Source organism: Mustela lutreola, chromosome 7 (assembly GCF_030435805.1).
Source record: "Mustela lutreola isolate mMusLut2 chromosome 7, mMusLut2.pri, whole genome shotgun sequence".
NCBI lineage: Eukaryota > Metazoa > Chordata > Mammalia > Carnivora > Mustelidae > Mustela > Mustela lutreola.
Window position 1 is genome coordinate 9051016 of NC_081296.1, and position 13465 is coordinate 9064480.

Sequence of the window (13465 nt, forward strand, 5' to 3'; positions counted from 1 at the left end):
GCTGGCGCTGACCCCACCTGAGCTTCAGAGCGAAGAGCAAATCAGCTCGGACAGAGGGCGCTATGCTCTCTGCTCAGAGCCTCCCAGAAGGGCCCAGATGGCCCTGCCAGGGGGGGGTGGCTGGGTCTGCGGAGCCTGAGGGCGCCTGGAGTGAGCGCCCCTCACCTCCCACTTACCCTCCCCTTCTTGTCTCCTCTCCTGGGGCACCTGCCCGCATGGCTCAGTGGGTTCAGCCTCCCCTCCTCTCTCTCTGCTTGTGTGGGTCTGTTCTTCCTCTCTCCGTCTCCCTCTTCTGTCTCTAGCCCCATCCACAGCCTCTCCTCCACCTCCCCCTTTGATTTCCCCTCTTCTTCTCGCCTCCTATATCTGCCTGATTCCCCCTCTTTCCTTCCCATCTTCTCTATTTTTCTCTCTTATCTCTCTCTCTCTGGTGTTCTCTGTCTCTGACTCTCTCCTCCTCCGTCTCCCTCCCCACTCACCCCTTCTGAAAGATGCTCTGTAGGATCATGCCAAGCCCAGAGGGAAGGTCAGGGCACCCTGTGGGGACCAGTACAGACTGCCATTAACCTGTCATTTCTGCCTCTAGCCAGGAAAACAGCAGGGCCCAGGAAAGGCAAGGGACCGGCACTCCCTGGAGACGCAGCATCTCAGCCTGAGCTGACAGCCCAGAGCAGAAGCCAGCCAGTCAGAGGCCTGCAGACGGGCTCCAGGGCACCAAGGACAGCTGGAGTGGGTTTCTGGACACCAGGCTGGCATCACAGCCCAGTCTTGACTTCTGCACAAGCGGGAACTTCTGCACAGGGAGAATCTGGGCTGGTGGCTACAGTTAGGCCTCCTTTGCCTGCAGCCCTGGGAATGAAGGTTGGGGATCTCAGTGAGGCCAAAAGCAAAGGTCTCAAACCCAGCAGCCCGCTGGCCACGTAGGCCACCCCTCCCTGCCCTTCCAGAGGCTTTAAAATATGAACCTACATTTTTTTTAAAGTGGCAAATTTGATACATAAAAAATATCTATCTGAGTCTTCTCTTGAGGACCTGGCAACGCTGGGCTGTGGCTGAGGAGCAGTGGCCCTGGGGGTTGTGGCACGCTCCCTCATCCTCCTGGTCACTCCTCCTTGAACCTGCAATGCCTCCTTATAGCACCTGCCCGTCTCTGTAAGCTCACAAGGGCGTGGCCTCTAACATCGGAGAGACGCCCTGGGCAGGGGCAGAGGCCCTAGTGCTACCTCTAACTTAACTTGTGACATTGGGTAAGGAGTGTCTGTTCTCTGGGCCTCAGCTTTTCCATCTGTGAAATGGGAGGTTGACTGAGCCCAGCAGTAAGACTTGCCTTTAGAAGCATCTGGCAGAAGATACGGACCCTCTCCCTAGAGGAAAGGACCTGTTCAGAGATCTGCCCGTGGTTGGAGAGGGTCCCGTGCTCCTCCCCCTGGGGACCAGTGCCAGGGTCCCTTCCCCCTCTGCCTCAGCCAGGCCGACCCGCCCTCTCAGACCTGACTGGCCAGGCCACCCCTTCTCTGGGGGAGCCAGGACTCTCCTGGTCCCCAGCCCATCGATATGCAGGAGGGGTCCCGCAGGCCTGATTAGCATAACGCCCTCCGGGAGGGAAAGGCCCACCAGGCGGCCTGTGTGTGCAGCACCCGCCTTTGTCCTGAGGCCAGGACGGCCCAGGCAGTGCGCACACTTTGACTGCCAGATGAAAGCGGGCGACATAAAGACGCTGCCTGGGCCGAGCCTGGGGGCGCTTTGTGTCCCTCCAGACGGAGTTACAGACGTCTGTGAAACGTCAGTTGGAGCTGAATAAAGACGTTTGCTCCGTCCAGACGTGCCTCCTTTCAGCTGGGGAGGTGTTTCCAGGCTGGGCCTAGGATGCCTTTGGCAACCTAATTTGGCGATTGTGACTCCGTGAGCGGCTCTGGCATTCATCACGCCCAGGGAGGATGGGAACAAGCTGGGCTGGCCTGACCCAGCTCTGAGAGTTGTCCTGGAATGTGGGCTTGGGGTGGGGAGAGACTGGAGCAGCTCAGCTCCCTTCCCTGCTCCTTCCCTGCTCCTCCAGGCCAGGCCTCGGTGTCCGGAGATGGGGGAAGTCTGGGAGCCACACAATTCCCCCAGTATCCGCCCAGGCCCCCCTCCCAAGACTTTGTGGGTACCAAGGTGGTCCAGTGCCCCTGGCATTTGATGACCAGGATGAGGGTTCACGGGTCCTTCCTCCTGATGGGCTACTATGATGTGTTGTCGAGGGGACAGCATGAAGAGGGTCTGCGGTTCATGTCCCAGGGCCACGAGAGACGCTGAACCCATTCCCTGACATCACTGAGCTCCTGGGACGAACTGGGAAGAACCTTGTGCAGCCCTCCTGCTGTGTGAGGTGAATGAGCCTGCATTGGTGAGGCTCTGTCCTGTCTGTCCGGCTGTTGCTTCCTTGCAGCCAAAAACAATCCGATCAGACTTGGTGGGACAGCCTGGGGCTCATATTCCCGGGTCATGAGCTTTCAGAATGACCAAGGGCTTGCGCTACTCAGAACCAGGAGAAGGGGAGACAGCATGGCCATGGTAGGGTATGAGGATCTGGGACAGAGCCTTGACTTGGGGCACAGTGAGCCAGGCTGCCCCTGAGCTGTGGCCCCTGAGCTGCCCTTGCCCCAGGAGACCTCATTCCCAGGGGGTCTCGGGCAGCAAAGGCACTCCCCGAGGATGACCCCCCAGGTTCCCTGGGACCCTAGTAGGACCAGGCAACTGACCCTTTAGCCACCGGGTGTCCTGCCCAAGCAAAAGCCAGTGAGCCCTCTTACAGGGGTCAAGAGCAGAAACAGCCCTGATAATGACCCTTCCGATTGCTAGCACCTGTTGGGCACCTGCGCCCAGACTACACCTACAGAAGCCGATCATGGGAGAGAGGTGGCCCCCTGCGTAGGGGAGGGCAGAGCACAGGGCTAGGCCAGCCTGCTCCGTGGGACCCTGGCTTGGCCACTTACCAGCAGTCAGACCTTAGCAAGCCCAGCTGACTCCTGCGTGCCTGACTTCACACACCTGCCGGTGTTAAAGACGCACTCCAGTCCAGCACCTGGCCGGGACCGCGAGGTGGGGCTGGGATTTGAATCCAGGGCGGTCTGACTTCTGACTCATGCTTGCTACTTCTCATGGGCCCAAGGGGCACGGGCCTTCCTTCCCGGCTTAGGGGCTGGCCATTGGGAGGTTCCAGCCGAGAATGGAAGGGCCCAGTTCCCTTGGTTCTTCCAGCTCCTTCTCCCCTACGTCCGCACTCAGCGCTCCTCAGTCTCTCACTCCTGGCAGCAGCCGAAGCATCCATGACTTGCAGATCGGCCCAGGCCAGGCCTGTGTGTGTGATCATGTGTGTGTGTGCATGCGTGTTTTTGCACATGCATATTTACTATGGACGCATGTGCCTGAGCAGTGCCTTGAACCACGCCAAGTCCCTAAAAGGGCAAGACAAAGGTGGGCACGCAGTGATGCCTAGATTGTGTGGTGAGTCCGAATGTGAGACCAGGAGAGCAAAAGGCCAAGGAAGCTGGAGCCTCCCTCAGGAAGGACAGGCAGCTGCGGACCTGCCCTGCCTTCACCCCTGGTTACCCCAGCAGGTGTCTTCACTTGAGGCCTAAAGCGGGGCATGTCCTTAGAGCCTGTGGACCCGCTGCAGTGGGCGTGTGTCCTGATACACCTGCGGCCCACTGATGGGGCGGCTGACGTGTGCCTGAGCCTGTGAGCCAGCACGTGCCCTGCCGGTGAGGGTGTTAAAGGTCATCCATGTTTAGTCATTTTTGAATAACTAATACTTTCACCTAGGACAAATATACAAACGTTCTGAGGTAAGAAGTGTCCTTCACGTCCTCGTCCACGTCCGCCCCATTCTCGCTGCTCCCTAAAATGAACTGTTCATTTCTTATGTATCTTCCCAGAGTTTCTTGCCACATAAACAAGCCAATACAAATCTGTATTCTTTTTTTTTTTTTTTTAAGATTTTATTTATTTGACAGACAGAAATCACAAGCAGGCAGAGAGGCAGGCAGAGAGAGAGGAAGGGAAGCAGGCTCCCTGCTGAGCAGAGAGCCCGATGCGGGGCTCGATCCCAGGACCCTGGGACCATGACCTGAGCCGAAAACAGAGGCTTTAACCCACTGAGCCACCCAGGCGCCCCTACAAATCTGTATTCTTATTTTCTCCCGCATTTTACTCAGCTTCATGGGATCACGTAAGAGGTCCTCTCTCAAGGGTCCATTTGCTCTGTTTCAACCTTTCACTTTTGCAAATGTCACTACGAGTGTGTGAGTCCATTCTCACAAGTGTGAGTGTGTGTGTCCGTGAGATAAATTCGCAGAAGGGGATTGTGGGACGAAAGCTTATATGCAACTTGCCATTTCCCCATATCTTGCCAAATCGCCTTCCGTGGGGCTGGTGTCATCGCCTACCCACCAGATCTTAACAAGGAGGGGTCGCTAGCGATTTCCATGCACGCGTCTCCGCTTCACCAGGAGTTCGTGGGCCTTTCAGCCTCCCCAGCCCAGTGCCCTGTGCAGCGATCTTGTCCAAACACACACGGCACACTAGTTCATCGAGTCTGTTCTCTCTCTCGTGCCTCTTCTCAGCCTGCTCCCCCGCCCCCAACCGCCACCAGCACACACACGCGCAAATCGCACAAATCCGTTGGAGAAATGCTTCAGCAAAGCCCTTAAGGAAGAAATCTGCCCGTTGACTCTTTCAACACTATGAGCACCTGCGAGAGGCCTGGCCTACTGCTAAGCCCTCTCTGTGTATACGGTTTGTGATCCCCGCCAGATTCCCTCACCTCTGAGCCCTGGGGTGCTGGGGCAGTGGCCGAAGTAAGTAAGTAAGTAAGGTGAGGGGTACAGACACACGAGGTTCCAGGTCCTCTGCTAGCTCTCAGGCTGTACCATCCCCAGATCACGTTGTCCGTCTGTGTATGGCCCAAAGGGAGGAAAGGCTTGGAAAACACTTCTGTGGGCCCATATATAAGTGCTTATTTGCCAGGATGGCTTAAAGACCATCAACCCAGAGAGAACTTCGCCCACTGTGGAGGAATTGTGTGTACGTGAGTGTGTGTGTGTGTGTGTGTGTGTGCACGCGCTGTGCCTGTGTGTTTAGTAAGGTGTCCCGTGCCCGCCTGTCCGTCCCAGGGGGCAGTAAATCAAGCCTCCCTTCAGCATCAGCCTGTCCTTGTTTGAGATTGTGGCAGGCCCACTCACCGCTTCGGTGAATATGCACCTCCTTTGTCCCTCTATGGAAACCGGGCTCTTTCACATCTCCTTGCTGTGAACATTGAATGAGATCTTAGTCCTAACGGGCTGGACACGTAAGAGGTGCTTGCCAAACGTGATCTGCTTTTCTAGAAGTTTCCAAGAGCCAGAGGCTGGGCTTCCACACCAGGGTCAGGCTCGGAGGCAGACTCGCCGGTGCCCCCAAGCCAGGCCCCAGGCGCGGTGGAGTGGGGCTGCGTTCTCCGAGGCAGGCGGCGTCTGGACAGGCCGGGAGGCGGCCTGGAACGAGAGAGACAGCTGGGAAGGTTGAATTGCTCCTCCGTGGCTCCGGAGCACCTCCCTCCCGCGCCAGCGATCTGCATTTCAATGTGAGAAGGGAGGAAAGTAGGAAACTGCTCAAAGGGGTTACAATGATTAATCATTTAAAAAGCAAGATCTTAATTACAGGCCGCAATTTTTGCTATTTAAGGAGTCCATTAGTTGCCAGAAAAAAGAAGAAGAAATTATCACAGGTTATTCTCCCCCTAACGTAAAGCGGGGGGAGGGGGCGGTAAGAGCGGTGCGGGGGGGGGGGGGGGGCGGGTAGAATCAGCTGCCACTCCAAGCTGGGGGCAGGGGGCAGGGTCCCACCCGGGAAGAGGCCTGGTCAGGAACCCCACGGGCCTGTCTGCCGTGGGGCATCAATGATGCTTCTCAGGCCTGGGCCATGGTGCCGCCGGGAGGTGGTGCAGGGCAGGAATGATGGGGGGCTGGGGGCTGGAATGACACCTGTGGGTACCCCTGGAAGCCTCCCCCTTGGCGTGGCAGCTGGCAGCCAGCCCCTCCCCCACCCCAGCGACCCCTACCCCCACTGACCCCACCCTGCTCAGGATGTGGGGTTAATTGCCAGGCCTTCCCCTCTGACCCCTCTGTGGGTTTTAGTCTTGTCTGGTCTCTGAGCCCTCAGGGCGTACAAAGGGGACTGGGTGAGGGTGGGGGGCAGTGCTCTGAGTCAGATCAAAACAACCAAGCCTCTTTAGTGGATTAATTACTGATCCTCAAGGCCTGAAAGACCAAGGGATCAAGTCCCCACCCCTGCCACAGGGCCTCAGAGGACAGTCATCAGAGTGCTTCCTCATCTGGGCCCGCTAGAAGCCTGGGCACATGCCCACCTCCGAGGGAGGCACAGCTGCCCTGTCCCCTGGGGGCTGGATCTGGGCTCCGGGTCTCCTCCAGAGCCCTGGCCGGCAGCTCCTCAATCCCAGAAGACAGTCCCGGCCACGAGGGGCTCCCCCTGTCCCCCATGGGCAGGAGCAGCCTCGGAAATGCCAATCCTGAAACCCAGACGCTTGTGGCATGGCTCTCCAGCACCTTCAAAATTAATGACTCGGGGCGCCTGGGTGGCTCAGTGGGTTAAAGCCTCTGCCTTCAGCTCAGGTCATGATCTCAGGGTCCTGGGATCGCGAGCCCCGCATTGGGCTCTCTGCTCAGCGGGGAGCCTGCTTCCCCTTCTCTCTCTGCCTGTCTCTCTGCTTACTTGTGATCTCTGTCTGTCAAATAAATAAATAAAATCTTTAAAAAAAAAAAATTAATGACTCAGGTGAGTCGAAAACGGGAAGCGGGGGCTGCAACCAGGCCCCAAACCATCCTAATTCCTACAAGGCCCTGTGTTTAAAACAAGCTTGCAAGCAAGTTGCAAAGTTTACCAGCCTACCCTGAGGAAAGGCTTATTCCCTGCCAAGCCTGCTTGATACTGGAAGTAAAATAAATGAAATCATTTCTATAAACAGTCCCTCCTGCCAGACTGATTAAATGCTTCTGTGTGTGTGTGTGTGTGTGTGTGTGTGTGTCCATCAGCCTCATCTGTTCTAACATTTAGGCCCCCAGAGGGCAGCGGCTAAATCGGATTGAATGATAATCCCAGGGATTTCTGAGGGAGGGCGGGGGGACACCCACGCCGCAGCTTCACAATACGGGTTTGAATTCAAAATAAGCAAACCAGATTCATGATTTTGCCCTGGACGAGGTCTCCTCCATCATTAGACCCCCTCCACCCCCTCCCAAGAGAAGGGACAGTGGGCTTCCCCACTCTCCAGGGTGAGTGTGCAGACCCTCCCCCATCTTTTCCTTGCCCCCCCTTTCAGTGCTGATTAATTGCAGGGTGAGGCCCCCAAAACAGGCTGGACCACCTTATTTCCGACGTGGCCACTTCTCCATGGTGCTGCCTCGAAGCCACAGTAGTCAGCAGTGTTTAGCTTGTCACTCTTTACTTAGACCCGGAGATGTGAACTTTATTTTCTGTTTCTTTCTCCCCCAGAGAGGGAACTGGAGGGCAGAACATCCAGAAGCCGCCTCGGCAGGGTATGCTCAGACCAGAGGCCACACCATGGATTCTAGCCCGGAGCCCACCAAGGGCACCTCCACCCTCACAGTCAAGTGCCAGAAGTGAGGGGGCCCTTGGGGGGGGTCACAGGGACACAGGCCCCGCCCTCCCTGCCTCAGAGACCTGCTGAAGGTCCATGCCTGGAAAAGTGCTCTGACCTCAGGGAATCCTGGAGGGCTTCTGATGCTCGGCCCTGCTCTCTGCCTCAGAGGCCTGCGCCCTATTCCGGTGCAGCCCCACAAGAGCCTGTGGGAAAATTAAAGAAGTGTGCTTCCTGGGGATAACTGAGGTCCTTGCAGGGCACCTAGCTTGGGGATTGGATGTAGATTTTCACCGCCCTCGCCCCTCCCTGGCCTCTGGGTCTTCACAAGCCCAGAAACAGGAGGGTTGTTATCTTACATGTGGGGAAACTGAGGCCCCCGTTCTAGGACACAGAGCTACCAGGGGCCTAAAACCCATTGTCTTACATCTCCTAGGAAGACACCCTGCTAGACTGCCAACCAGCCCCCACAGAGCCTCAGGGGACATGAGGACCCAGCTAGGAAAGGGAGCAGGTGACGCCCCCCCGCCAACAGCCCAGACGCCCCTACCTCCAGCAGTCCAGGGAGCTCTGGACCCTTCAGGAGGGGGCCACAGAGAGGCAGGTAGCTTTTATTAAGACTAAACATCGTTTTCTGTTTGTGTGAAATTTTACCAGTGTGGAAGCCTGTTCTCCTGCAGGATCTTGGCCGAGCCCCTGACTCCAGCATGCGGGGGAGCTGGGCGTGATGGCAGCTTCCTCATTACAGATGCCCCCTGAATGGGGCTCACCCAGCTCCTGCCTGGCAAAGCTGAAGCTGGGGCCCAGCACTCGTTTCAGAGGGTCCTGGGGCCTCTTCAGCTGGGACCGGGTGCCAGGCTCTGATGAGAGCTGCAGAGTCCCTGCCCACCCAGCAGACCCTGGCCGTTTCTTTACCAATCATTCCACTCACATTCCCCCCCAGGCAGCATGTGTGACAGAAGATTCAAGACACATGGCTTAGCGGGAAAGCACCTAACCACCCTGGGCCTCAGTTTCTTTGCCTGTGGAATGGGCGTTTATAATTAATTATTATTAATTAATAATAGAATTGACTATTATTAGTATTTATTAGTAGTATTAATCGAATCCAAATGCAAATCTGTGAAAATGCGCCAAAGAGTTGCGTGTAATATGGTTTCGCACAGAAGCTGGTTCGCAGACTCACTCACTGTTACATTGTAGCAATTTGTCTTATGGGCCTGGACCCAGGGACACAGCTGGGAGGAGACACATAGGCTCCTCCCCTCCAGAAGCTTTGTGTCCACGGAGGGAGAGACAGCCACTGTGTGGCCATACAGGGAGCCGAGGCCCATGCCAGGGGAAGGCCATGGAGGGGCAGCTGACTCAGCCAATGGGGCCACAGAGGCTCCCAAAGAAATGTCTTCGAAGACCTCGTGTGTGCTCAGGAGCAGTCCCAGTGGAGAAGGGGGACTTCTGACTCCGCCAGAAGAAAGAGCAGGTGCACGGCAGGCGCGCTCACATATGGCAGCACGGGTGGACGGAGGAGGCAGCAGGCTTGGGGACAGTGGAGAATGGGAGGGTAGGAGTGAAGAGAAGTGCCACGGAGAGAGGGGGACGGTCACAAGGGAATAGACAGGGCGAGAGGGGGCCAGGTTAGCAGAAGCACCCAGCCCCAGGGTGTGGCAGCAACCAGCATGGAGAAGTAGGGGTTAAGGACAGGGGTCCTCTTTTTTTTAATTCAAACGGAAGCAGAAGCAAGGTGCCCTGTGGGCTAGCTTTGGTGCTGCAGGGGAACTCCCATGAGCACTCCCTCTGGACCTGAGCCCCTGTCCCAGGAAGGAGTGTCCCCTGGCCTTCCGACAGTAGTCCTCTAGACTCTGAGCCTGTTGGCCTGGTGACCCGGTGTTGGGGGGGACAAGGAGAGGATCCCCTCTTGCCCCCCCAGTCCTCTCCTCCAAGAACCAAAAGCCCTGACTGCCTATATTCACAAAACCCCTTCTCCCCCCTGGGCCTCGGTTTCCTCCTCTGTGAAATGGATCTGTTACCTTCCTCCTCTCAGTCCCTGGTGTTTACACCCATGTAGTCTGGGTGCTCAGCAGGCCAGCAACAGAGGCTCTCTGCTTGCTTGCTTTCTTTCTTTTTTTTAAAAGATTTTATTTATTTATTTGACAGAGATCACAAGTAGGCAGAGAGGCAGGCACAGAGAGGGGAAGCAGGCTCCCTGCTGAGCAGAGAGCCCGATGTGGGGCTCCATCCCAGGACCCTCCAAGTTGAAAGCAGAGGCTTAACCCACTGAGCCACCCAGGCGTCCCAGGCTCTCTGCTTTCTTGATCCCCTAATGGACCACACCTAGGGGGGCTGCGACCCGCAAATGCAGGGGATGGGCAAGGACCCGATCGCTGACCAAGTCAGCTGCTCTGTCCCAGACTGGCTGAGCCAGGGTCAGGCCCTCTTTAGGCCTGGCAAGAGGCCCAAGCTTAGCGTCTTTCCTCAGCTGGGGGTCGCCCCGTGTCCTCCCACATCTGACAGGCCTCCTTCTGCTCCAAGGGGCAGCCGGAAGTTGGGGACATCTCTGGCTGGCTGCCTCCCTCCTTCCCAGCTCCATTCCCACAGCCGTGGCTGCACTCCCACCTCTGCCCTGAGCTTTTGTTAATGATGAGTTCATGTGACATCTCAGAGGGAGGGCTCCTGGATGGGCGGACAGATGGGGTGGGGGAGACGCTGCAGGTCCCCCATCCCCCGTTTCCCCAGAATGCTCCTCTGCCCTCATCTGCAGGGCTGCAGTGAGCAAGACAGAGTCCCTGAGATGAACTGATGGTGGCATCCGGGGCAGAGCGAGTTCTGCGGTGGGGCCCCCGGACTGGCTGGCAGAAGACAGGCTGGTATAATGTGGGGTGGGGGGGCTATGGGGCCTTAAGCAACCTCTGGGGGAATCAGTGATCAGTGAGTCCTGGGCAGGAGGAAGTTGGAGCCAATGATCCTAAGAGATCTCATGTGTGGTCTGAGTTGGGTTGAATCTATGTCCTAGCTGTGGGACAGTGGACAAGTCATTGGGCTTTTCCATGAATTCCATGTCCTAGCTGTGGGACAGTGGACAAGTCATTGGGCTTTTCAGTGTTTCAGTTCCTTGGTGCAAAATAAAAGGAACAAGTGCCTCTAACAGGCTGCTCTCATGGAATCCATATAAAGTACTTAGCACAGCACCTAACCTCTAGTAGGTGCTCAATAAATGGTGGTGCAATGATTTTTATTCCCATGAACACTGTGAGCACTGTGGGTTGGTGGGGGAGGGGGCTGTGCTCACTGCATCGTTTATAAGAACTTCAAGTCCTGGACCCCTGGAGAGATTTGGGTATGGGAGGAGGAAGAGAGGGATGAGAAGGAGGAGGAGGGAAAGAAAGATGGGGGAGGAGAAGGGAAGGCAGAGGGAGGGGAGGGGAGCCGAGGGAGGGGGAAGAATGAGAGGGAAGATCCAGCTGGGCTGCCTCAGTCTCTGGGGAGGAGAACACCAGCGAGTTGGCTCCCCGGGGCACCGAAAGATTTGAGGCTTGTTGCAGGTGGGTAGGGGTGGCTCTCCCTGGAGGGCTGCTGCCCAGAGCCTGACCCCTGGGGCTGGGGATGACCCTCTGTGTTCCAGAGTGGACCACAAGACCTTGAGTCACTGCTTCCCCTGACCCAGCGGAATGCAGGTTCGGTGAGAGGTACTGGCCAACAGGTGAGCCATTCTTTCTTCCCTGAGTGCTCCGGGGTGTAGTGCATGAGCCCAGACGTGGTCCCCTCTGTCCCTCTTTGGCGGTGAGGGACAGGTAGAGAGACAAAGGCAAAGAGCTTTGCTGTCTCCTTTCTGGAAGGACCAGAGCCTCCCCCACTGAGCAAGCGTGGCCACTCCCCGGGCATCACCAGGGTTGGGAAGTCTGGGCCGACAGGAGGCCAAAGCAGCCGGCCCAAGAGCAGCCTCTGCGGCCTTGGCCATGGAGTTCCTCCCTGGGTGGCATTCCTGACCGGCTCCCTGAAGAATGCTTCAAAGCGCGGTCTAAGGAGTCAGACACCCATGGCCTTGAATTTCACTTAAGAGCTGCGAGACCTTGAGAAAGTCACTTACTTCTCTCAGTCCTAGTCATCCACAGGAGGGGAGTTCGTGGGAGAATTGAACACTGTGATGTGGGGACAGCGCTTAGCAGACCAGTGTGTAAAGGGCTGAGGCGGAGGGGCACGGAGGGTAAAAACATGTTCTTCCTCCTCTCCTCTCCTCTTCTTCATTCATGGTAGGAGCAAGAACCCTGTGGCCCACGTCCCCACTTATCCCACTCGCCAGCTGCCTCTTCAGGTGGCCAAGGCTACCCGCACGTCAACAAACTGCCCCCCAGATGCTTGGCGACAGGTGAGTGGTGTCTCCCCCAGCGTCTAGCACTTGTGTGTGTCTGGGAATGAGCAGTAAGCCCGTGTCCTGTATGAATGGCCGTGACCCTGGCAGAGGGTTGGGGGGCGGGGAGGCATTGGAGCCGAAGCAAGCTAGATGAGCAGGTCTCAGGCCCAGATGCAGAAGGCCTGGGTCTCTCTGGCTGCCTGGGAGGGGTAGCAGGCGGCCTTCACGGGGAGCCTGGGAAACCCTCTCCCTCCCGGGCCACAGGCAGGGGTGGGAAGTCAGGGCCCGCAGTGGCTTTTGTGCCCTACACAATTACAGCCACTCTTCTGGATAAAGAGGCAAACAAAGGGGCCTTCGGAAGTGGCCACGCTGCTCAGTACCCGGGGAGGCCCCAGGAAGCCCGTTCTCACTAGCTGCCCACCCAGGCATCCTCTCAACACGCCCCCACCGCCCCACCACCCCACCACAGGGGGCCAGCTGGGCCCCAGCCACCCACAGCCTGGCAGCTGTGTTAGGACTGATGAAAGCTGAGGGAACCTGGTCCCCCCACTCCCCGGGGGGCCTGGAAAGTCCCAGAAGAGAGCCAGTCAGGGGTGGGGGTGGGGAACAGCTAAAAGGCTTTCTCACTTGCCAGGACAGCCACAGGGACGGGTGACTGACGAGAAAGGCCTTCGGGCCTCCAGGGAGCGATGGGCCTCCTGAGGGGCCGCTGGTCTGCAAACAGGGTGCTGCCCCAGGAGGCTTGGAGAGAGCCCCTCTTCTGAAGCCCTCCCCCCAACCCCGCAGGTTAGTCACACCCACTAGACCTGTGTCCCTCGCCAGCTGAGCTGTCAGAAAGCAACCTCCCCCTAGGGGAAGCAGTCTGAAGTCCCCCGGGAGTCCGCAGCCCTGGGCTTTGCCGCTCCGGCTATGGGGCTCCCAGCAGTCTCGGGAAAAGAGGTGGTCTGGGGTGACGAGGACAGGCACTAAGGGCTCCTTCTCCAGTATCTACCTTTATTTATTTATTTATTTTAAAAGATTTTATTTATTTATAATAGAGAGAGCAAGAAAGGAACACAAGCAGGCTCCCCGTTGAACAGGGAGATGATATGAGGCTCGATCCCAGGATGCTGGGACCATGACCCAAGCCAAAGGCAGACAACTAACGACTGAGCCACCCAAGCACCCCAAGTATCCACATTTTGAAAGGAACTTTTTTTTTTAAAGATTTTATTTATTTATTTGATAGAGATCACAAGTAAGCAGAGAGGCAGGCAGAGAGAGAGAGGGAAGCAGGCTCCCCGCTGAGCAGAGAGCCCGATGCGGGACTCGATCCCAGGACCCTGAGATCATGACCTGAGCCGAAGGCAGCGGCTCAACCCACTGAGCCACCCAGGCGCCCCGAAAGGAACTTTTTTATTATTATTATTTTGGAACAACTTTAGACTTACAGAACAGCTGAAGATCGTACAGAGTTCCCACAGACCCTTTACTCGGATTCT

At 57.0% G+C, this 13465-nt stretch overlaps 1 long non-coding RNA gene across 2 annotated transcripts in view; it reads right to left on the bottom strand.

Moving 5' to 3' along the window:
• Window positions 1–4005: 4005 nt before the first annotated feature.
• LOC131835614 (uncharacterized) overlaps window positions 4006–13465 on the bottom strand; it is a 47243-nt gene continuing 37783 nt past the window's right edge. For both annotated transcript variants that reach the window (XR_009355271.1, XR_009355272.1), the window contains one exon: window positions 4006–5590. This is a non-coding gene — a long non-coding RNA (uncharacterized LOC131835614). The remainder of the gene's footprint in view (window positions 5591–13465) is intronic.